This window comes from Palaemon carinicauda, chromosome 3 (assembly GCF_036898095.1).
Source record: "Palaemon carinicauda isolate YSFRI2023 chromosome 3, ASM3689809v2, whole genome shotgun sequence".
Classification (NCBI taxonomy): Eukaryota; Metazoa; Arthropoda; class Malacostraca; order Decapoda; family Palaemonidae; genus Palaemon; species Palaemon carinicauda.
The window spans coordinates 41,841,927-41,864,628 of NC_090727.1; the positions used below are offsets into that span (position 1 = coordinate 41,841,927).

A 22,702-nucleotide genomic window follows, 5' to 3' on the forward strand; every position below is an offset into this window, starting at 1 on the left:
TCCAGATACAAGGAGGCTCTGATGTCTCCAAGTGCAGTATTCTGCTACATTTAGCAAAAGTTTACTTGCAAAGCCTGCCTCTTAAACTCCTCTCCAGATCTGGGAGAGAGATCTATTGGAGCTCAAACTAGTGGAGGTTTCCCTATGAAAGGAAATTGTAATCCTCCTTCAGATGTACTGACCAAAGGTCTGCTCCCCTCTTCTCCCAAGATTGCCAGAAGTTATGTAGTCTGGCTTTACTGCCTGAAGGCGAAAGCAGTCAGACTCTGCTTCGCCTTGTGACCAGGCTGACATGAGACTTTAATAGTTCATGATTTCGATGTCTCCATGGAGAACTTTGAATTCTGAACAAAGGTATTGAGAGCAGTTACATCCAGAACCGGATAAAAGCCTCCCTCTCCCAAAAGAGAGACATTTGATGTTGCAAAGTCTGTTTTGCAGAGAGGTCTTATCAGAGTAACTAACAAAGGAGGTTTCACTGGGAAAAAGATTTCGCATCCATCCTTAAGGAATAGCACGGACCTCAAAGTTATCCTGCCCCATTGTCTGGATTCCTTAAGAGACTCAGCGATCCACCCAGGGGGCTGTAAAAATCTCTGTGGGGCTGCCACAAGGTCCTCGAACTTAACGTGGCTAGACCTCCACCCTATATGACAGATCTGTTTTAGACGTTGTTATGACCTTATTACTGTTTTAAGAATGATTTATTGTTAAATTATTCTCATCATTTCTTTATCTCCTTATTTCCTTTCCTCACTGGGCTATTTTTTCTCTATTGGAGCCCTTGGGCTTAAAGCATCTTGCTTTTCCAACTACGGTTGTAGCTTGGCTAAAGATAATAATAAAAATAATCTCGTACCTCGGATACAAGATCTAGAGGCCAGGTTATTGAGAGGAAAAAAGAACGCTGTCTTTCCTAGGTGCTTCTGAGACTCTAAATAGTCTCCCACCATCCTTAAAGCTTCATGATGAACACGTGTAAATTCAGAGGGTGGCGAACGTGGAGCAACAGGCATAAAATAATTTGGAAACTAATCATAAAAACTTTCATGAGTTTCTAAATCAACTTTATGACGAAAGGAATAAGGATCTTCTCCTTCTGAGAATCTCAAATTCAACAGGAGAAAAGAGATCACCAATGTCTTCTATTGACAAAGATCTTGTAAGACGTGGCGCCGAACGTCCTGAAAGACGAGGTGCATCCTGAAATACGAGGCGCCGATCGTCCTGAAAGACGTGGCGCCGATCATCCTGAAAGACGTGGCGCCGATCGTCCTGAAAGACGTGGCGCCGAATCGTCCTGAAAGACGTGGCGCCGATCCTCCTGAAAGACGTGGCGCCGAGCGTCCTGAAAGACGTGGCGTCGAGCGTCCTGAAAGACGTGGCGCCGAACGTCCTGAAAGACGTGGTGCAGAGCATTCTGAAAGACGAGGCGCCCCGAGCGTCCTGAAAGACGAAGTGCCGATCATCCTGAAAGACGAGGCGCCGATCGTCCTGAAAGATGTGGCGCCAATTGTCCTGAAAGACTTAGCGCCGAGCGTAAAATGATCTTCATTACGTCACTCAGCGCGTTCAGTTCATCCGAGGGTTCTCATGGCCGACTGTCGCTCTAAAACAAAAACCGTGTCTATGTTGGTCCGTAAGCATTATAGTAACAGCAATGTTAGTAGCTTAACGTCCAACGCTCTTTGCTTTCCCATGGCAAGGGCGAGCATTCTTGTGAACGTCAACAGGAACGCTCGAGAGGACGTCTGCTCGTGAGCTAACACCTCTCATTTCCTTTGGCCGATCGACATTCCTTCTCCCAGAGGTTGGGGAGCTTGGAAGAGGTCTAAGGCTAGGAAAAAAAAACATCCACTGTGCTGAATAAATTCACTGCACTAATTTAGCACTGAACCTTGCTCTTTTAAACTCTTACACAAAAGACCATAATTAGTCCTGCTAGGGGCTTGAATGAGAATGCAAAACCGTTTCTAGTTCTTGCTATATAAAAATGTAACAAAATATTTCTTATAAAATATTACGCTGATATTTTCATTGTAAATAAATGTTTGAAAACACTTACCCGGTAGTTACATATAACTACCGGTAAAGATAAATGTTATACATACTCACCCGGTAGTTATATATAACTACCGGGAAAGTTACGTGTTATATGATTCAAATGAACAGATATAGGAATAACATATATATATATATATATATATATATATATATATATATATATATATATATATATATATATATATATATATATAAACAACCCTTAATTCTTAAAGGTTCCCAAAAATAGTGACTTGTTATTATTAAAATTAGCAGATATCGCAAAACGTATACTGTATATATATATGTAAACAACACTTAAATCTTAAGGGTTTCCAAAAATAGTGGATTGCTACACTTTACAATTGGAACATATACAGTATGTGAACATACGAATAATACTAGAATCCAAACATCGAAAGAAAATAAACAACGATATCAAGAATTGTTGGGACTGCATCATATTTTCATGAGAACTATGCAGTGAAAATTAACAATACGCTAGTTCTATTTAATCTTTGAAAATAGTATCGATTTAAAGAACGAATACTAAAAAGACAAATATTTCTTAAAAATTAATATAATCTTTTTATAATAAAAGTTAAATACTTATTGTAAGTTAGACTAAATTTTCATTCTTTACAAGAAAAAGCAAAGAAAAGAATTATGCAACATATTACGTAGTACTATGTTGCTTACGTCACACGATTGTGACGTCATAAAGATGGTGGAATGATCACCGCCATCATGTTTAAAGAGTAGGTTTGTAAGTTTTACAGTAGGGGGAAAAAACTCCCATTCCTACCTCTGTTTAGATACAAACGTAGTTAAAGCACTAACACTCAGTAAAAATAACATCCAACCAGCGAAGGCTAAAAATAAATAGTACATCACCAAGATAACTGTAATATACAGGTTATAGCGAGTGAAAAATCCAACATCTTAGCGGCAGGGAATATATGAGGGTTCCTGGAATGGTTCCTAGGTACCTCGCTAGGGCGCAGGGGTGGTACACCAGGCTATCCAATCGGCGATTGGCGCGAGTTTTGAATTTTCTACTGTGACGTCAGGGACGTAAGCTATAGCCTATATATAACTACCGGGTAAGTCTTATGTTTAAAAAAAGGTCTCCATGGCCTTCCTGGTATTTTCTTTGGACAAGTCCTCTGAACGTAACAGGATGCCTAGGGACCCTAGCCAAATGTCCAGCCACGAAGTTGCCTGCATGGATCACTTCGCTACCTTCGCCTGGCTAAGGATCTCCGTCGCCGAGAACGAGACCTGCCAGTTGAAGTCTCTCTCTAGAGGGACTCCCCTGGTATGCTCTTCTAAAGAGTGGTGTAGGGGAAGAGCTAAACAAGTCTCCTCAATGGTGTTAAAGTACCTCCTCTGTTGGACACGAGGAGGTGGGAGGAGTTTGTTGCTGGCGCTGGATCGGCTGGAGGAGGCAAGCTCGGAGAGCTGGGCTTCGACCTTGACTCTGGCACTCTTAACCCCTTGAGACCAGGGCAAAGCTGCACTGGCCTTGAGGGTTTTTGAGTCCCAGAGACTCGGTCCAAGACCGTTTCTTTGCTCTCACGAGGGGGAATCTCTGGATCCGCAAACCCATTGAGATTCCTCATAAGGGTCAGAACCTGCCAGAACGCATGCTCTGACTCCTGCAGCTCCCCTCCTGAAGGGCTAGCAGCGAAGTCTCCTGTCCCCAAAGGCTCTTCTTGGGGGGACTCGTGGACGTTCTCCAAGTGCTTGGCTGGCTCCGGTCTAAGCCTTGAAGATGACTTCGGCACAGTCTTGGAGTCCTTCGACTCCCTCCTGGGAGGAATGCAGGACTCCAACAACGATGGTGGGAGGCTCTCCTCCACCCCTACCCGAGAAGACTTTCCAGTGCGAGGTGGGGTTTCCCTCATTGGTGCGATGGGGGAACGCCTCACTTTGCGTGACTCCCCTGAGGATGGAAAATCTTCGTCCAAAGGGGAGGGAGTGAAAGTCTGAGGGGGTGAGGAGGCCTTCCTTAAGGACTTACGAGGAGACAGCTTCGCCCTCGGAGAAGTTACCACGTTCGACACTCCTCTCTTCCTCTTCAGGGGAGTAGAAGCTGCCAATGATTTGTGGCCCAGCTCAGAGAGAACAGGCTTAAAAGCCTACCTAACTGCTCTGACCAGGGACCCAAACCAAGGCTGCTGAGAAGATGGTCGGCAATCGCGAGCGGGAAAACCTCGGTGCCCGCGCGTGGACGATCAGTGCGATGATCGCGTGAGCCTCAATGGTCGCACGGGAAACCATCCCGCGCACGGAACGATCTTTGGCGCTTACGCATACTGTGAATATCGTCGGCGCTCGCGCGCCTAACGCCGAATCAGAAGATCGGCGGCTAACGGCCGTTGACGATCGCGTGCGGAGAACCACGCGCGGACGACCTCGTTGTCGTGCGCGGGAAACCATCCTGCGCACAGAACGATCATCGGAGCTTATGCGTACTATGAAGATCGTCGGCGCTTGCGCGTTAAGCGCTGGATCCGAAGATCGCCGGCGAACGGCCGTCGACGATTGCGTGCGGAGAACCGCGCGCCAACGGCCTTGTTTGTCGCGCGCGGAAAACCATCCCGCACACAGACCGATCTTCGGCGCTTACGCGCACTAAGAAGATCGTCAGCGCTTGCGCGCCTAGCGCTTGCGCGCCTAGCGCTTGCGCGCCTAGCGCTGGATCCGAAGATCGCCGGCTAGCGGCCGTCGCCGGGCTAACGATCTTCGACGATCGCGCGCGGAAAAACGCGAGCAGAACGGCCTCGAAGATCGCGCGCGGGTGATCTTCAGCGATTACCCGTTAGCGTGTATCAGAAGATCGTCGGCAAACGATCCTCGACGATTGCGAGCGGCAAAACCGTGGAAGGGCCTCGAAGATCGCGCGCGGGATGGTTTCCCTCGCGCGGGCGGTCTTCAGCACTTATGCGCGAGTGAAGATCGTAGGCCCCTGTGCAACAGTAGATCATCAAAGAGCGCGCACGCGCGCTTGGTTGAAGGATCGGCTAACTCGTAGGTCAGGAACTGGGATGTATCCCTAAAAGGGAGGGCATCCCCTGAAGAGGACCAGGAGGTCTACTTCAGTGCCAACGATCAACTGAGGTACTGCTACATACTCCGAGGAGTGGTCTCTGTGAGGTACCTTTCCCGCGAACGGGAGAGGTGTCCTTCGTAGAAAAGACTTAAGAGACACTGTAGGCTGAACTGCTGGCGAGCGCCTGTGCACTATCTCAGGAACCCCAACGATGTGCGCAAATGCGCAGGGAACGTTGGTAGCAGCCTAACTGAATACTGGAACAGGGTGTCTCTAAAGGCAGTCTCAGGAACAGCAGTCGACCGCTAGCGCGTAAGGGAACGTTGGCTAGCAGGGGATACATGGCACTTAAGGGACTTACTCAAGGTGTGAAAAAGTCTCTCCTGCCCCGAAGGGAGGAGCCCGTTAGATAACAGGGGCGTGGGCGCCCAAGGCGCGTTTGCAGTCAGGAACGGATACAGCAGGCAACAGGTACACTGAGGGACGAGAGACCAAGGGTCTAATGTAGCCTGAGTAGCGAGGCGCCAAAGGGATTAGTTGCAAGACCCCGAAGGGTCAACGCAACGAGAAACCAAAGTTTCTCCGTCACTAATCACCGAAGTGTAGAAGTGACTAAAGTTACGAGAGCCCGAGGGAACTGCGTAACTAAAGCTCCGAGACCCCGAAGGGTCAGGGAAAGAGAAACCGAAGTTTCCCTGTCACTAAACACCGAAGTGCTAGTGACTGAACAGCAAGCTGTTGACAACAGGAACAATCCTCCGAAGAGGAGTCTCTATGAGTGGCCTCTCTCGCGAACGAGAGAGGTGAGCACTTCGTAGAAGAGACTGGTGATGGAGCCCCGAAAGGCCGTGAGATCAGTTGACGTAAACAGGAACAATCCTCCGAAGAGGAGTCTCTGTGAGTGTCCTCTCACGCGAACGGGAGGGGACACTTCGTAGAAGAGACAAAAGGAGCAATCCTCCGAAGAGGAGCCCTTAGTGCGCCCTCCCTCGCGAACGAGAGAGGGTCAGACTGATCTTGCAGCTGCTCAGCCCCTTGAGTGTAGCTACAGAAGCGACCGCTCAGCCCCGAGAGCATAGTCGCTAGTACCATGGTCTAGCCTTGCAACCACTCAGCCCCTTGAGCAAGTCACAAGGGCGGCCGCTCAGCCCCAAGAGCATAACCGCCTAAGGCCAGGGAACAGTAAAAAAGGGAAGTTAACTAACTACCCTGGAGGCGAACCTCCTTATTGTTCTAGGATGCAATGAAGAGCTGGCAGTAGTCACGGGGGAACTTCTAAGAGAAGGCAACGCCCCTGACGATTGCCTCGAGAGACAGCGGCGAAGCCGACTCCTCAGGATAAACAGGACAGCTCTGCTTTGAAGGCACACACAACAGGCACGAAGAAACAGCATCGTAAACTGGAAAATAAAAAAGAATAATTATTTAACAGAAATTTCCCCGGGTGAAACTACGAAGAGAACCCCCGAGGGAAAGAACATAAGAACAAAAGAAGGTATGCGCCTCCCTCCCCCACCCGGCATGCCCGGGTGAAGGGGGGGGGACGAAAAGTTAACAAAACAGAATTATAACATTATAATTATGCAATTGACTTTGAATGTTCCAAGGATCACCGACCCCCGAAGGGACGTGAGCCCTGAGCTGAAAAGTTAAAACACAATTATATTCATAAAAATAATTGAGACAAATAAAACGAAATAGCGACTTGGTCCTGAGAAGCTATCGTAGGCGTAGTACAGAGTAAGAGGTGAACGACCTCAAGAGACGGGCCGGGCTCCACGAAGGCAACCATGGTGGCCTAAGAGTGAAAGGCCGTGATCAAGAAAAGATCGTGGTGGCCTGGTAAGCTAGCGATCACTCTCGTAGAAGTACACAACACACACCACACAACACCGAAAGCAAAGGAAACTTACTATTTTCTATACACAAAAATATATATAAACATCAATAATGTTTAAATATACTAAGTATAAGAACAGGTAAGTTAAAAAGACAAAACAATAATGGCCGTCAAGTGAGGATGGGAGCAGAGACTTCCGATCGCCATCCCAGCCAAAAGTAAAGTGGAGTATTCTCCGGTGTGTGTGAGGGGGGAGGGATAGCTAGCTACTGTACCCCTCCCTACCCCCCGCTAACTAGCGGCGGGGTAGGAAACCCTCGTTAAAACTTTTATGGCTCATCCTTTAGCTACGCCGAAGTAATTACCCCATGTAAATAGCGTGGTTTGTATTTCAGTTACGGAACAAACACTAAATGAAATGTTATTTCCAAATTTGTTTCACAAACAAACCCATAATTAAATTATTGACACAAACAGATTTAAGTTATTCCTTACCCAAATATGAGAGGTTGAAGATAGAGGTCTTTCTGTGGCTACAGGGACTATTAATTGGAATCCGCTTTCACTGTTAGAAGAAGGTATTATGTAAATGCTTCCAGCAGGAAGTTGTGGAACTATTCGTCACATTTCTTCTGTTGAATTAATAAATTTATATTACTGTAATAGTCAAAAACGAAAATTGATATTTTAATTATAAAATAAATTTTTGAATATACTTACCCGGTGAATATATAGCTGCAACTCTGTTGCTCGACAGACAAACTGTACAGAAAAAACTCGCCAGCGATCGCTATACAGGTTGCGGGTGTGCCCAACAGCGCCATCTGTCGGCCAGATACCAAGCTCTATGTAAACAAAGACTCAATTTTCTCCTCGTCCCACTGCGTCTCTATTGGGGAGGAAGGGAGGGTCATTTAATTTATATATTCACCGGGTAAGTATATTCAAAAATTTATTTTATAATTAAAATATTTTTAAATATTTAACTTAGCCGGTGAATATATAGCTGATTCACACCCAGGATGGTGGGTAGAGACCAGTAATATATGTTTACATTTTATGAGCTAAGAGTTTTTATTTCATTTTAGAAGTTATCAAAATAACAAAAACAAAATAAATAGGTACCTGGTAAGGAAGTCGACTTGAACGATTACTCTGCCTTATAAGTACGTCTTCCTTACGGAGCCTCGCGATCCTCTTAGGATGCTGATCGACCCCTAGGAGCTGAAGTATCAAGGGTTGCAACCCATACAACAGGACCTCATCAAACCCCTAATCTAGGCGCTCTCAAGAAATGACTTTGACCACCCGCCAAATCAACCAGGATGCGAAAGGCTTCTTAGCCTTCCGGACAACCCATAAAAACAACATTAAAAAACATTTCAAGAGAAAGATTAAAAGGATCTGGAATTAGGGAATTGTAGTGGTTGAGCCCTCACCCACTACTGCACTCGCTGCTACGAATGGTCCCAGTGTGTAGCAGTCCTCGTAAAGAGACTGGACATCCTTTAAATAAAAAGACGCGAACACTGACTTGCTTCTCCAATAGGTTGCGTCCATTATACTTCGCAGAGATCTATTTTGCTTAAAGGCCACGGAAGTTGCAACAGCTCTAACTTCGTGCGTCTTCACCTTAAGCAAAGCTCGGTCTTCCTCACTCAGATGTGAATGAGCTTCTCGTATTAACAGTCTGATAAAGTATGATAAAGCATTCTTTGACATAGGCAAAGATGGTTTCTTAACTGAACACCATAAAGCTTCTGATTGGCCTCGTAAAGGTTTGGTACGCTTTAAATAGAACTTAAGAGCTCTCACAGGGCATAAGACTCTTGCTAGTTCATTGCCTACAATCTCCGATAAGCTGGGAATATCGAAAGATTTAGGCCAAGGCCGAGAAGGCAGCACATTTTTGGCTAGAAAACCAAGTTGTAGCGAACAGGTGGCTTTTTCTGACAAAAATCCGATGTTCTTGCTGAAGGCATGAATCTCACTGACTCTTTTTGCTGAGGCTAAGCATACCAGGAAAAGAGTCTTTAGAGTGAGATCTTTCAGGGAGGCTAATTGTAGTGGCTCAAACCTGTCTGACATGAGGAATCTTAGTACCACGTCTAAATTCCAACCAGGGGAAGCCAAACGACGCTCCTTGGTGGTCTCAAAAGACTTAAGGAAGTCTTGAAGATCTTTATTGTTGGAAAGATCTAAGCCTCTATGCCGGAAGACCGATGCCAACATGCTTCTGTAGCCCTTGATAGTGGGAGCTGAAAGGGATCGTCCTTTTCTCTGGTATAAGAGAAAATCAGCTATTTGAGCTACAGAGGTACTGGTCGAGGATACAGAAACTGACTTGCACCAGTCTCGGAAGACTTCCCACTTCGATTGGTAGACTCTAATGGTGGATGCTCTCCTTGCTCTAGCAATCGCACTGGCTGCCTCCTTCGAAAAGCCTCTAGCTCTCGAGAGTCTTTCGATAGTCTGAAGGCAGTCAGACGAAGAGCGAGGAGGCTTTGGTGTACCTTCTTTACGTGAGGCTGACGTAGAAGGTCCACCCTTAGAGTAAGACTTCTGGGAACGTCTACTAGCCATCGAAGTACCTCGGTGAACCATTCTCTCGCGGGCCAGAGGGGAGCAACTAACGTCAACCTTGTCCCTTCGTGAGAGGCGAACTTCTGCAGTACCTTGTTGACAATCTTGAACGGTGGGAATGCGTAGAGATCCAGATGTGACCAATCTAGGAGGAAGGCATCTATATGTATTGCTGCTGGGTCCGGGACTGGGGAGCAATAGATTGGAAGCCTCTTGGTCAGCGAGGTTGCAAAGAGATCTATGGTTGGTTGGCCCCAAGTGGCCCAAAGTCTCTTGCACACATCCTTGTGGAGGGTCCATTCTGTTGGAATTACTTGCCCTTTCCGACTGAGACAATCTGCTATGACATTCAAGTTGCCTAGGATGAACCTCGTTACTAGGGAGATGTCTTGACCTTTTGACCAGATGAGCAGGTCCCTTGCGATCTCGTACAACGTCAGTGAGTGGGTACCTCCTTGTTTGGAGATGTACGCCAAGGCCGTGGTGTTGTCTGAGTTTACTTCCACCACTTTGCCTCGAAGGAGAGACTTGAAGCTTTTCAAGGCCAGATGTACTGCCAACAGCTCCTTGCAGTTGATATGCATGCTCCTCTGACTCGAGTTCCACAGTCCTGAGCATTCCCGACCGTCTAGTGTCGCGCCCCAGCCCACGTCCGATGCGTCCGAGAAGAGAACGTGGTTGGGAGTCTGAACAGCCAGGGGAAGACCCTCTCTTAGGTTGATATTGTCCTTCCACCAAGTCAGACAAGACTTTATCTTTTCGGAAATCGGGATCGAGACCGCTTCTAGCGTCTTGTCCTTTTTCCAGTGAAAAGCTAGATGGTATTGAAGAGGACGGAAGTGTAGTCTTCCTAGTGACACAAATTGTTCCACGGATGACAGCGTCCCTACCAGACTCATCCACAGCCTGACTGAGCTGCGTTCCTTCTTCAGCATCTTCTGGATGGATAGCAGGGCTTGATCTATTCTGGGGGCTGATCGTCTTGTTGTTCAGCAACGTCCTCATCAGATAGTTCCTCATCCGAAAACTGATGAGGAAACGGCAACGGAGTGGGCAACGTCTGACTCGCTGAGTCCGGTCGCACTGGTGCATGCGTGACGGAGCCGGACGCAACATCATGGAACTGCTGCACAGTCTGTGAACTGTCAACAACCATGGGTGCGCGGGGAAGCACAGCGTCTAGACCGTCTGGGTTGTGCAGTCAACACCATACCGGGTTGCTGATGTTGACGCACTGCGTCAAAACAAGTCACCTCTGCTGGTTGTTGAACGTCCTGAACGTCAACAACCACCTCCGAGCGTCGCTTAACGTCAACGTGCGGCTGGCAACCCACACTGGGTCGTATCGGTGGAGGAACCACCTCAACTGGCAGACGCGAGAAGGTTACCTCAGCGTCAACAGGACGCACAACCGACCGGTTGGAAGGTTGTTGGCCAGAAGGTTTGGCAGCAACCTTCTCCGCATTAAAGTCCTCTATCAAGGACGCAAGCTTGGACTGCATGTCTTGCAGCAAAGCCCATTTAGGGTCTACGGGAGCAGGTGTGGCAACAGACGGGGTTAGCGACTGAGGCGGTACCGCTTTCCATCCCTGAAAGCCTTGTTTATGCATGACATAATTGTACAGCAAAACTTCAAAGGCTCGAAAACAGCTGTGAAGTTGACCTGTAAAAAACTTGGAGCGTCTCCTGGCCAGGCGCCAGGGAGAGTCTACGAGATTTGAGAAGTCTATCTGGGCAGAGGCATGAACTCCCAAGCCGAGAACTTCTCTCGTGTCATATCAGACTCTCGCTCTATAAGCCAGTTTAAAAGAAGGGAAAGCAAAGGCTGTATCCCCCAAACTCCTCCTGGTGATAAACCAGTCGCCTAGCAAACGTAAAGCTCTCTAGGAGAGCGAGAGAGCACTAGCTTAAAAACAACGGCTTCGAAGTAGCTAGGCCTAGTGTAAGCTCTGACGTTTAGGCGAACGAGGAGCAGCAGTTACAAAAAGATCCGGACAAAGATCCTTGAAAAAAATCATCATGATTTAATTAAAGTCCATAGAGGGCTAAGCAGCTTTAGGCTCCTCTCCATCTGACAGGGTCCTCAAGGTAATATCAGTAGGAGGGGGAACAGCAACTTCCTCATCTACAGGAACCTTGTCCGATAAAAGCCGAGTCTCAAGCAAGGGAGAGACCTACCGTGGTGGCAATGCTTTACAAGCAGAGTCCACACTCACTGGTGCATTAGTAACGGACCAGGACGCAACGTCATGTAACTGCTTGACAGTCTGTGAACTGTCAACAACTGAACTGTCAACCACAACAGGTGCGTGAGGACGCACAGCGTCCACTCGAGACTGCTTTGACTGCCTAGACTGAGCAGTCAAAACAACTCTAGAATGCGGAGGTTGACGCACAGCGTCAAAACAAGTCAACTCCGATTGTTAGCGAACGTCTTGAACGTCAACAGGATCATCAGCAAGTGGCCTAACGTCCAAATGCGGCTGAAAATCCACACGAGACCGCATCGAGTGTGGTTCTAAACAACCTGACTGACGTGACTTAGCTACGCCAACGTCAACAGGAAGCACAAAGGAACGTTAGGTTGGCTGAAAGCCAGGATATCGATGAAATAAACGGCTAGACTCAACGGACTAATCGGCAGAATAGTCTTCCATAAGGGAGGCAAGCATATTCTGCATGTCTTGCCGTACAACCCATTAAGGATCAACGGAAATGGTTGTGGTAAGAGACGAGGGTAACGTCTGTGACCGCAACACTTTGCCAACAAAAAAGACTCTCGGAGTCTGTGTTACGCTTTTGTTAGGCAGCGAGCAGTTATCCGATGACTGCATAGGGTCAGAGCTGTCCTAATGGCTGTAACCAGGACGCTGGACCTGTCCTGAAAGGACTGACTTTCGCTTAAGGGCTTTGAAACCTTGTGACAGGTTTCTTATGCGAAAAGCCTTCGGATGACGAGGAGAAAAAACGTCTCTCTCGTCTTATGGTAGGGGAGATCTTGGTAAGATACACCCAATACCATAGAGGGAAACGTCTGTTCGTTGATCAAGGCCTCTCGAACCCATAAGTCGTTCGACATTACTTCTCTCCTGTTTGGGAGCTTGCAAGAGGTCCCGGACTAGGTGAACGACAGGCACGAACAGACGAACCCTCGGACGCAACACTTTTAACACTTTGCGCAATATCACTTTATCACTTCGATTTTCTGTTTTGCACTTATTTCACTGAAATCGAAACTTTTACTGATTTCTACCTGAAACACGCAATTCTACCCTTCATTAAAAGGTAGTAATTGCGAAATCAGTCGTATAATGCAAGCTCATTAATACCAGCAAAAATCAGAAAACATATTTTAAGATAAAAAATTCAGTGGCTGGGAAAGAGACTAAACTTCATATATACTACGTTATCAATCTCTCACCGCACATAGCCTGGGGACGAGAATAAAAAACTAAAAACATTTTCTCCTTTCTCCCCGTACAGAGACTAGGGACGAGAGTAACTCGAGAACAACGTTACCCGCTTGAACGGAACGTTTTCTCTCCTCTCTCTCCCTCCGTCTCTATCTCTCTCTCTCTTTTTCTCTTGATTTCGCACCTAAGAGAAGAGCCCAATTACATTTCGTCAAAAAAAACATGTTATTTGACCAAAGGAAAAAACTGAACGGTTTTTCAATTAAAAAGTTCCTTTAAAAAAGAATTTAAAACATTTAAGCTTTGAAAGAATAATGAACAAAACGTCAGAATCGATTTACTCTTTCTGCAAAGTGAAACCGTGATACTCTCTCTCTCCATCGTAACGATAGAGCGCAAACTGCGTAGTATAAATAAACTAAACGTTAGTTCATCTTTGAAAACAGTACGAAGACTATTCAAAGAAATTCTTTCATAAAATATTTATTAAAAATATTCATTTAAAAGGTTTTAAATCATTAGCTCTTTAAAAGCTATTTACGATTGCAAAGGGCTCAACGTTGTTTAACTTCGGTTTCCAAGTTAGGACCGCCTACTCTCAGGAAAGGTCGCATATAAACAAAACATTAAAATTTATTTTTATATGTTTATAATAAATGGAAAGTTAATCGAAGAGGCCTAATAAAGGCGGAGAGATATAAAATATATAGAGGAAAATCTATAATTAATTTATAACGTGATAAGATAATTACTAAAAGCCTAAACACACTTCCGTCTAAGGGAAGGGTCGGCCATTTAAAAGTGAAAGAAAGTCCATACTCTCTTTGTCACCATAATTAAATCTATCCAAAACGAGTTCAAGATTTAAGATGAAGATAAAACACCTGCACTGCGAAAGCTCAAACCAGAATATAGTACTTCACCAAAGATGATGGGAAAAACTCCAGGTTTCAACAGCGAGTAAAGTACGTCTTGTCGACACGTCGACAGAGAGAAAATTGAGTCTTTGTTTACATAGAGCTTGGTATCTGGCCGACAGATGGCGCTGTTGGGCACACCCGCAACCTGTATAGCGATCGCTGGCGAGTTTTTTCTGTACAGTTTGTCTGTCGAGCAACAGAGTTGCAGCTATATATTCACCGGCTAAGTTAAATATTTAAAAAAATATATTTGGTATATGTAAGATCAGTGTAAGATGAGGCTGCTTGCAGCGCCTAAGCTCCGCCCACATAAGTGACGTCATTGTCTACGTCACGGGCTATCTGTATTTCCTTCCGCTGTGCATGATGCAGCAGCGTCAGTTGCAATGAAGATAAGAAACAACGCTGACTGTTATTTCTTGATCCTGCCTAGTTTAAGATCTAACATGGCGCAGTGAGTAGGATATTAAGAGGACCTACTGTAATAACCGTGGCACAGCATGGCACCACCATCGAGACGACCCTCTTTTGCATCCCCTAGGGGCAGGATTGCAAGAACAGGAACCTTTGGAACCGGCGTCAGGATGTCGCCGGCTTCCGTGTTGCAGGCTCACCAAGTGCTGCAAACCCAGCAACAAGCCATCCAGAATCTTCAGGCCGAGATAACAGCGTTGTCACTCCGGGGTACCAACGTCCCCCAACCAAGGATCCCTTCGTCTGCAGCTCCGGAAAAGTGCGAGGCTGAGGTGTCCCCTGCAGCCTTCAGGTCTTGGAAACGGTCAATGGAGTGTTGGTTGCAACTGTGTAAGTTGAAGCCTATCGAGGCAGTTCACCATATAAGGCTTCATTGTGTTCCGATATTGCAACGTGCCCTCGATTCTAGGTATACTGACGCCCAGTGGAGTGCCCTGTCTACTGAAGGGGCATTTAATGCGGTTAAGCAAATGGTAGTGAAAGCTTCTAACCAAGCGGTGCAGTGGCTCGAGTTTTTTGATTTGGCCCAAGAGCCTAGTGAGTCCTTTAATGATTATTTTATCAAGTGTACGCAAAAGGCTACTGATTGTGCATTCACATGCCCTAATTGTAATCACGATTTATCGGAATATATGCTTTTGCGCAAGCTCATGGTAGGCCTAAGTGATAAAGTGCTCAAAAGGCAAGTGTTTCAATCATGCAATAATATCCGTGATATCGATTCCCTTAGAGTCATGTGCAGTGCATTCGAGGGCGCCCGTGACGACGCCCTTCGTAATAGGGCATGGCTTAGCAGCTCCCCTAGAGCGGCTGCTCTCGGTGGGTTCGAGGAGGAACACGAGGTGGAGGTGGCAGCTGCCCTTGCTAAGTGTGACAGGAGTACCTCTGTAAAAGTACAATTGCGTCTTTGTGGTAATTGTGGTACTCGTCATAGCCCTGGGTATTCTTCATGTCCCGCAAGAAGAACGACATGTTACGGGTGCGGTAAAACCGGTCACCTGAAGAAGTGTTGCAGAGGGCGGAGTGCCAGGAATAACGTTAGTGGTCTGGCCGAGGAGTCGGACATAGCGGGTGCAGTGATTGCAGTAGTCGTGGCGGCAGAGGCAAGGTTGCGGAATGGGCCCTCCCCACAACCCACTATTCGTGTTGATGTATGCTTGGCCAACTTGGGAGAGTGGTCCTGTGTCCGAGCGGTGCCGGACACTGGTGCCCAGGTTTGTGTTGCAGGACCCGCTATTCTTGCGATGTTGAACATAAAACCAGCTAAGCTGAGGTTAAAGGGAGGATTGCGAGACTTCGCCAATCTGCATCTGAAGTGTTTAGGTTCAACCTCTTGTACCATAGAATACAAGGGGAGGCATACAACTCAGGAAGTATACTTCGTAAAGTCCTCCATTGATTTTTATTTATCCCTGGATGCTTGCAAGAAACTTGGTCTTGTGCCAGAAACGTTTCCTAACCACGCTCCCTTCACGGACTCTGCCCCCGCAGCAGCTAGTACAACCCTTACATTAGTGGAAGCAACTGATCAACCCGTGAGACCGTCGGCTATTCCGTTTCCCCCTAGTGAGGAGAATATTGCCAGATTAGAAAACTGGTTATTAGCCCATTTTTCAAGTACGGCTTTCAACACCGAGAGAGAACCCCTCCCGGTAATGGATGGGGAACCCCACCGTATTCACTTATTACCTGACGCAGTCCCTTACGCATGCCACACACCTGCGTCGGTACCTAAGCACTGGGAAAAGGAGGTGAGAGCCCAGTTGGAGGAGGACGTCAAGAGAGGGGTCCTACAAAGAGCTCCCCCTGGAGAGCCCACGGAATGGTGTTCACGTATGGTGGTCGTGGCAAAGAAAACGGGGCAACCCAGACGTACGGTCGACTACCAAAAACTTAATGCAAGTTGTAGAAGGGAGACGCACCATACCCCTACGCCCTTCGATATGGTATCCAGCATTCCCCTTTGCTCATACAAGACTGTGGCCGACGCCTATTGGGGATTTCACCAGGTAGAACTGGACAAGGAGAGCATACCCCTAACCACGTTCATCACACCTTGGGGTAGGTACCAATACCGAAGGACACCAATGGGACATTGTTCTGCCTCCGACGCATATACACGCCGTTTCGATGATGCCATTGAAGAAGTACCCAGGAAGTTTAAGTGTGTGGACGATACACTTCTGTATGATTCGAGCGTAGAAAGCGCCTTTTGGCATGTGTACGACTTCCTTACTGTCTGTGCATACAAGGGCATCACTTTGAAACCAGAAAAATTCAAGTTTTGCAAGAAAGAAGTGGAATTTGTCGGATTCGACGTCGGTTGGGACTCCTACAAGCCTTCAGAAGATTATTTATCTGCCATAAAACGTTTTTCTATGCCCCAAAAGCCTACAATATCCGACATCAGGTCATGGTATGGTTTTGTCAATCAGCTGGCCCCCTTCCTGACAACGGCGCCCATCATGACCCACTTTAGAGACCTGCTGAAGAAGCCCTCGGGCAAACAGGTTTATTGGGATGAGTACCTTCAGGAAAAGTTTCGTCAAGTGCAAGACATCGTCTGCAAGTTGGCCAAGGACGGCCTCACCTACTACGATAAGCTGCGGCCGACTGTTGCAGTCACTGACTGGAGTAAGGAGGGGGTGGGCTTCGTCATCCTCCAACAATATTGCAGTTGCACCTCCGTCGAAACCCCCTTCTGTTGTAGAGATGGTTGGAGAATAGCACTTTGCGGCAGTCGGTTCCTCACGCCCGCCGAGTCTGGGTATGCAGCTGTGGAGGGGGAAGCCCTTGCAGTGGCTTGGTGCTTAAAAAAGGCAAGGTTGTTCTTATTGGGCTGCCCGAACTTAACCATTGTCACGGACCACCGCCCCTTAGTCAAGTTACTAGGCAATAGGAGTCTCGGCGACATTACCAACCCCAGACTGTTTAGATTAAAGGAGAAAACATTATTGTATAATTTCAACGTTAAATATCTACCAGGCAAGAGAAATCATGCTGCTGACTTTCTCTCTCGTTTTCCTACCCTGAGGACGACGCCAGATGGACAGGATGCGAGCTTCAACGAAGAATTAACGATTGCCATGGTGTCAGCAATCGCAGAAAACCTACAGGAGCAGTGCACTATAGACGAGAAAACTGTTGAAGAGGCAGCCCTGGACGACCCAGCATATCAGCTGCTAGTCGCTTGAGTGAATGCAGGGGATTGGAACCCGAAGAAATCTCAAGAAATTGCATGTTTGAGGCCCTTCTATGGCATCAGAGAACGTCTCTCTATATCTGGTAACCTGGTCACATACTGTTTCAACGACAACTGCATCCGCCTTGTCATTCCCGAAGGGCTCCGTCACCAGATAACCGCCAACCTCCATGCTGGACATCAAGGCCTAGATACAATGTTGAGGAGAGCGAGACATTCGGTCTATTGGCCAGGCATCGAGGGTGACCTCCAGCATCATCGTTCACGATGTACATCGTGCGACGCCCACGCACCATCACTTCCTGCCGAAGTCATGAAAATGACCCCTGCCCCAGAGTATCCGTTCCAACAGACTGTCATGGACCTGTTTCAGCTCGAAGGACGCATGTATATGGCATATTGTGACAGGCTTACAGGCTGGCTAGAAATAGCCCACTTCCCCAATGGCACCTCGTCTGCAAAGGTCATGACAAAACTTAGGCATTACTTCACTCGATGGGGAGCACCCGAACAATTGTCTACCGACGGCGGCACCAACCTGGTGAGTGAAGAGATGATGACCTTCTACAGGAGATGGAGAGTTGACATACGCTTATCATCGGCCCACTATCCGCAGTCAAATGGGAGAGCCGAGGCCGCGGTTAAGTCCGCGAAAAGGATAATTAGAACAAGTATCAGTGGGACTGGAAGCCTCGATAACGACAAGGTATCATTGGCCATGCTACAATACCTGAACACGCCTTTAAGAGGTATAAATAAATCTCCGGCGCAACTGGCAACTGGGAGACAGTTACGGGATGGTGTACCGACTGCAAAACTCAACTATATGATAGACCAACATTGGAGAAAATCCATTAGAAAAAGAGAACTTCAAGTAGCAGAGAAAAATGAGAAGATAATCGAAAGCGGCAGCGACAGGAGGCTAACGCCCTTACAGCCAGGCACTCACGTTAGGATTCAGAACCAGATGACCAAGGCCTGGGACAGGCTGGGAATCATAGTCGAGCAACGACCTCATAGACAGTACGTCGTGAGACTAGATGGTAGTGGGCGTCCGTCCATAAGGAACAGAAGACACCTCAAGGTCACTGAACTGCCCGTCAATGAGACAAGAGGAGCCACTCCTACCGACGACGAAGTGGGTCATGAGCCTAAGTTTCCCCCATCAGCGCCAGAGGTACGGCCTCCAAGGAAGAGAGAGGCCCCTGCCTGGATGAACGATTATGTTTAATTATCTCTGCTTTGGTCTTGCATATATAAAATGAAAAATTCTGTTTTATTTTACCGCACTTAGACGTGCATTGATTTCATTTACAAAATTATATTTTGTAGGAAATTTTAAGTTAGGTTGGTGTTGCATTCACGACTCAATTTTAGTGCACATCTTACAATGCTGATGTAATTATTGTTTCATTGAGGTTACGTTAATGCTGTCGATGTTGTTATCTCTCTCTCTCTCTCTCTCTCTCTCTCTCTCTCTCTCTCTCTCTCTCTCTCTCTCTCTCTCTATCTATCCCATCTGAACGTTACCATTAATTATTACGATTATGATTTACCTTATATGTCTGATGTTTTACATTAAGAGAGTATAGAATTTTGTTTATCATATCTGTTTTTGATATTGTCATTTATAAGTTTTGAAAATATTACCCTCGTAATATTTTGGGAGGGAGATGTAAGATCAGTGTAAGATGAGGCTGCTTGCAGCGCCTAAGCTCCGCCCACATAAGTGACGTCATTGTCTACGTCACGGGCTATCTGTATTTCCTTCCGCTGTGCATGATGCAGCAGCGTCAGTTGCAATGAAGATAAGAAACAACGCTGACTGTTATTTCTTGATCCTGCCTAGTTTAAGATCTAACAGTATAAAAATTGGCATCAGATACTTTTCCCTGGTGAATGAACCATATTGAGAGAAAGGATTAGCTAAAACAGGATTTTTTTTTTACTCCACTACGGAGAACGTATCTGATCATGGCCTACTGATATTCTGTGTATATGTACCTGTATCAGGATCTACAAAGAGTTCCGAGTGATTAAACACAGATGCATATATACAACACTGGCAAAATCATTACCAGTGCTCCATTTTGAATTACCCACTCCAGCTTCATGAAATGCCTTTTCTTGGGCAAAAAAGTATGAATATTCCTTGGTTAAACCCAAGAGTAATCAATATAAGTTTTTGGTTTCCTGCTCTATTCCACAATACATGTACACACCAAACAAAAGTCTCCCTCTATTATAATTTTACCTCCCAAGCTTTGATTTATTAATTTGAATGCCAATTACAACATGCACAAAAACCACTTAGTCTTGGCAATAATTTTCTGTAACTTCCAAGATATAAGATTAAATTTAACTACAGTATTTGTTTGATCTAGTCATGGTTATGGGATAATCAGACCTAACAGATATTTACAGAAAATGATTCACTAAGGAGTTTTTACCTCACCTCTATAGGAACCTTTCCACTAAAATTCTTTCAATAGTTATTCTTCTTGTATGACTATAAGCCCACTGACCTCAAGTCTAAATACTCATGACTTTCATCTGCCGAGCAATAACACAGCTGTAAGGATAAATCCATGTACCAGACTCAACAATCAAAGAATTACACACACACACAAAATAACATTTTGTCTCAAGAATAATTTCTGTGAATGCAACCTCAACATGGTTGGCGAGGCTTTTTAAACTAATTTGTTATTAACCATTAAATAATACTAGTTTACTTATTTCATTGCTTATTAAACCACACTTGCAAAATAGAATTTAGCCGTTTATAAGGTATGTTAGAGGTGTTTGTATCACCAGTTACTTAGCCCAAGGTTCCTATTCAAGTTAGCCTAAGGCTTTTCCTATAATGATCTTGCCCCAAAGCTATATATCCGTTTAGAATGTGGATCACATAAAGCCAGGTACGAATTACAGTAACTTGTGGGTTAATTTAAGGAATAAAAGGCATTGTGCATCCATTACTTACATTTTATATTTACTGCACTATTTTAGTCAGCTCAAACATGACACTGTAGGATCAAGGTAAGGTTAGGGAAGGATGGGTAGGGTGAGCTGGATCAGCTGAGGTAAGGTAAAGATAGGTAAGAGTAGGTGTGGTAAGAACAGGTAAATTAAGAGTAGATTAGGAATTAGTAGGCGAGATAAATGCTGGTAAGGTAAGAGCAGATTAGGTTAGGGCAGGTGAGGTAAAGACAAGTAAAGTGAGGCAAGGACAGGAAAGGCATGGTTAGGTTAGTTAGGAGTATTTTAGGTTAGGTATGGTAAAAGGTAGGTAAAGTGGTGTCAGGTACCATAAGGTGATGTTATGCAAGGAAGAATGTCAAACCTACATAAAATGCAGCAATAACAGGAGTTTATACGAGAATTTCTAAGACTACTCTGAGGCAGACCTAATCTAGCAGGAAGCTGATAGGCCTAAAAAACTATAGGGCCGTTATAAAGTGCACTGTTTTCAGACTAGTTTCACGTCAACAAACAAACCCAAATTAACTTAAAAACTGTTTGAATATCAATTAAGTTATAACGGATTAAAAGTCTTACCTTCATGGTAATGGGCAACAATTGTTGGTGACATCCCCAAAAACGTTCCAGCAATGTTTAGCCCAATTGGACGACTTTTTATTTTCCTATTGCCCAATCTCAATCATCTTGACAACATATTTCATTAAAATCTCCACTGAATTATTGTTAAGTATTGGAACTAGACTTACCAGTAGTACGGACGATATTTGTAGAATAAAGTATTAATATATGAAATTATATAGTAAGAATTCCAAAGATGTAAAGAGGCGATATTTGTGTACATCAAAAGATATTTAGGAGAGACCGAAAAATTAGACAAAAAATCCGTACGCATTGGCACTCCAATCAACGCCATCTATTGAGAAAGTCTTAAACTAAAATCCAATAAAAAGACCTACGGACGTATTATAATTCATAACTTTTATTTTTAATTTAAGCCCTTGAAGTACCACACAACTGTAGGTACTACGTTTCTACAAAATATGCATTTTATTTGATCATATGTGTATTTTATAACTATTCAGCATTGCAGCACAGGCAATTGTAATTCATATTAAGCACGTTTTTTTCGGTTTCACAATTCAAAATGTAAACAAAAAATTGAGCTGATCAGCGTCATCTGTTATCAACGAGCTATACTAACCAGAACAAATTCACATAAATTGTAGCGACTCTCTGGTCTTTCTATTACTATCTTTGTGGGTATGTAGAAAGCCATAGATATCATAATTATATAGAAAATTCACGTGAATTCAGCCAACATAAAGAAAAACAACTCATCTCAGAATAATTCTTCCAACTACACTTAAAACGATGAACATACTGACTTGTGATAAGCCAAGAGAATACAATAGGTCATAATAAGCGTGGAGAAATGATCTCTCTCTCTCTCTCTCTCTCTCTCTCTCTCTCTCTCTCTCTCTCTCTCTCTCTCTCTCTCTCTCATTCAATAATTTGACTGGTCCTTTGTAATTAAGATTGGTTTCCCCTCTCAGTGAAGTCTTCTGTGTTTATCATGTGATTTTATTAGTCTAATTGAATATAATAATAATTCCTGATGGAAAATGGTAAAAACCTATAAATACATCATAATGCAAAAATAAAATCTGCACATTATTTTACAATAGTGTCTTATTACTGGTTATAATAACTACAAGATCAATATTATATATACTGTATAACTACAAGATCAACATTTCTAAGAAACCACATCAAGTTTATAGTAAGGACGTCATCATGTCTAATTAAAATGATCATGACTGATTGTAATAAAAGATGACATTCAAAAAGAATCTTATGATTTAAAGTTTTGGAATTCCCATTCTTGCATAAAAAAGGCTTTCACATATTTGCGAGATATGGCAAGATTTTTCTTCTTTTTTTTCTTTTTTTTTTTTTTTTTGCAAATATATTTTCTCCAAGTAGTGCCTCCGATAATCATTTAATATTTGGTTAAATTTATACCAATTGATTAATAGAATTGCTATTTGATGGGAATTAAAAAAAATCAACATACAATTGATTTATGAAAAAAATACTTACCGCAGTGGAGACTGAGATGGAATTAAAATGAAATAACTAGGTCAAACTATCGGAGTCGGTATCACGATATACTGATTTTCTTCGATC

The 22,702-nt window shown here is 44.9% G+C and overlaps 1 long non-coding RNA gene across 1 annotated transcript in view; it reads right to left on the reverse strand.

Annotated features, from left to right (window-relative positions):
* The window catches only part of LOC137637105 (uncharacterized), a 44,548-nt gene extending 23,134 nt beyond the window's left edge, over nt 1–21,414 (reverse strand). Inside the window, exons 1-2 of the long non-coding RNA XR_011043392.1 lie at nt 21,262–21,414; nt 7,434–7,570 (exon numbers count right to left, since the gene is read on the reverse strand). This is a non-coding gene — a long non-coding RNA (uncharacterized lncRNA). The remainder of the gene's footprint in view (nt 1–7,433; nt 7,571–21,261) is intronic.
* Between the last annotated feature and the right edge of the window lie 1,288 nt (nt 21,415–22,702).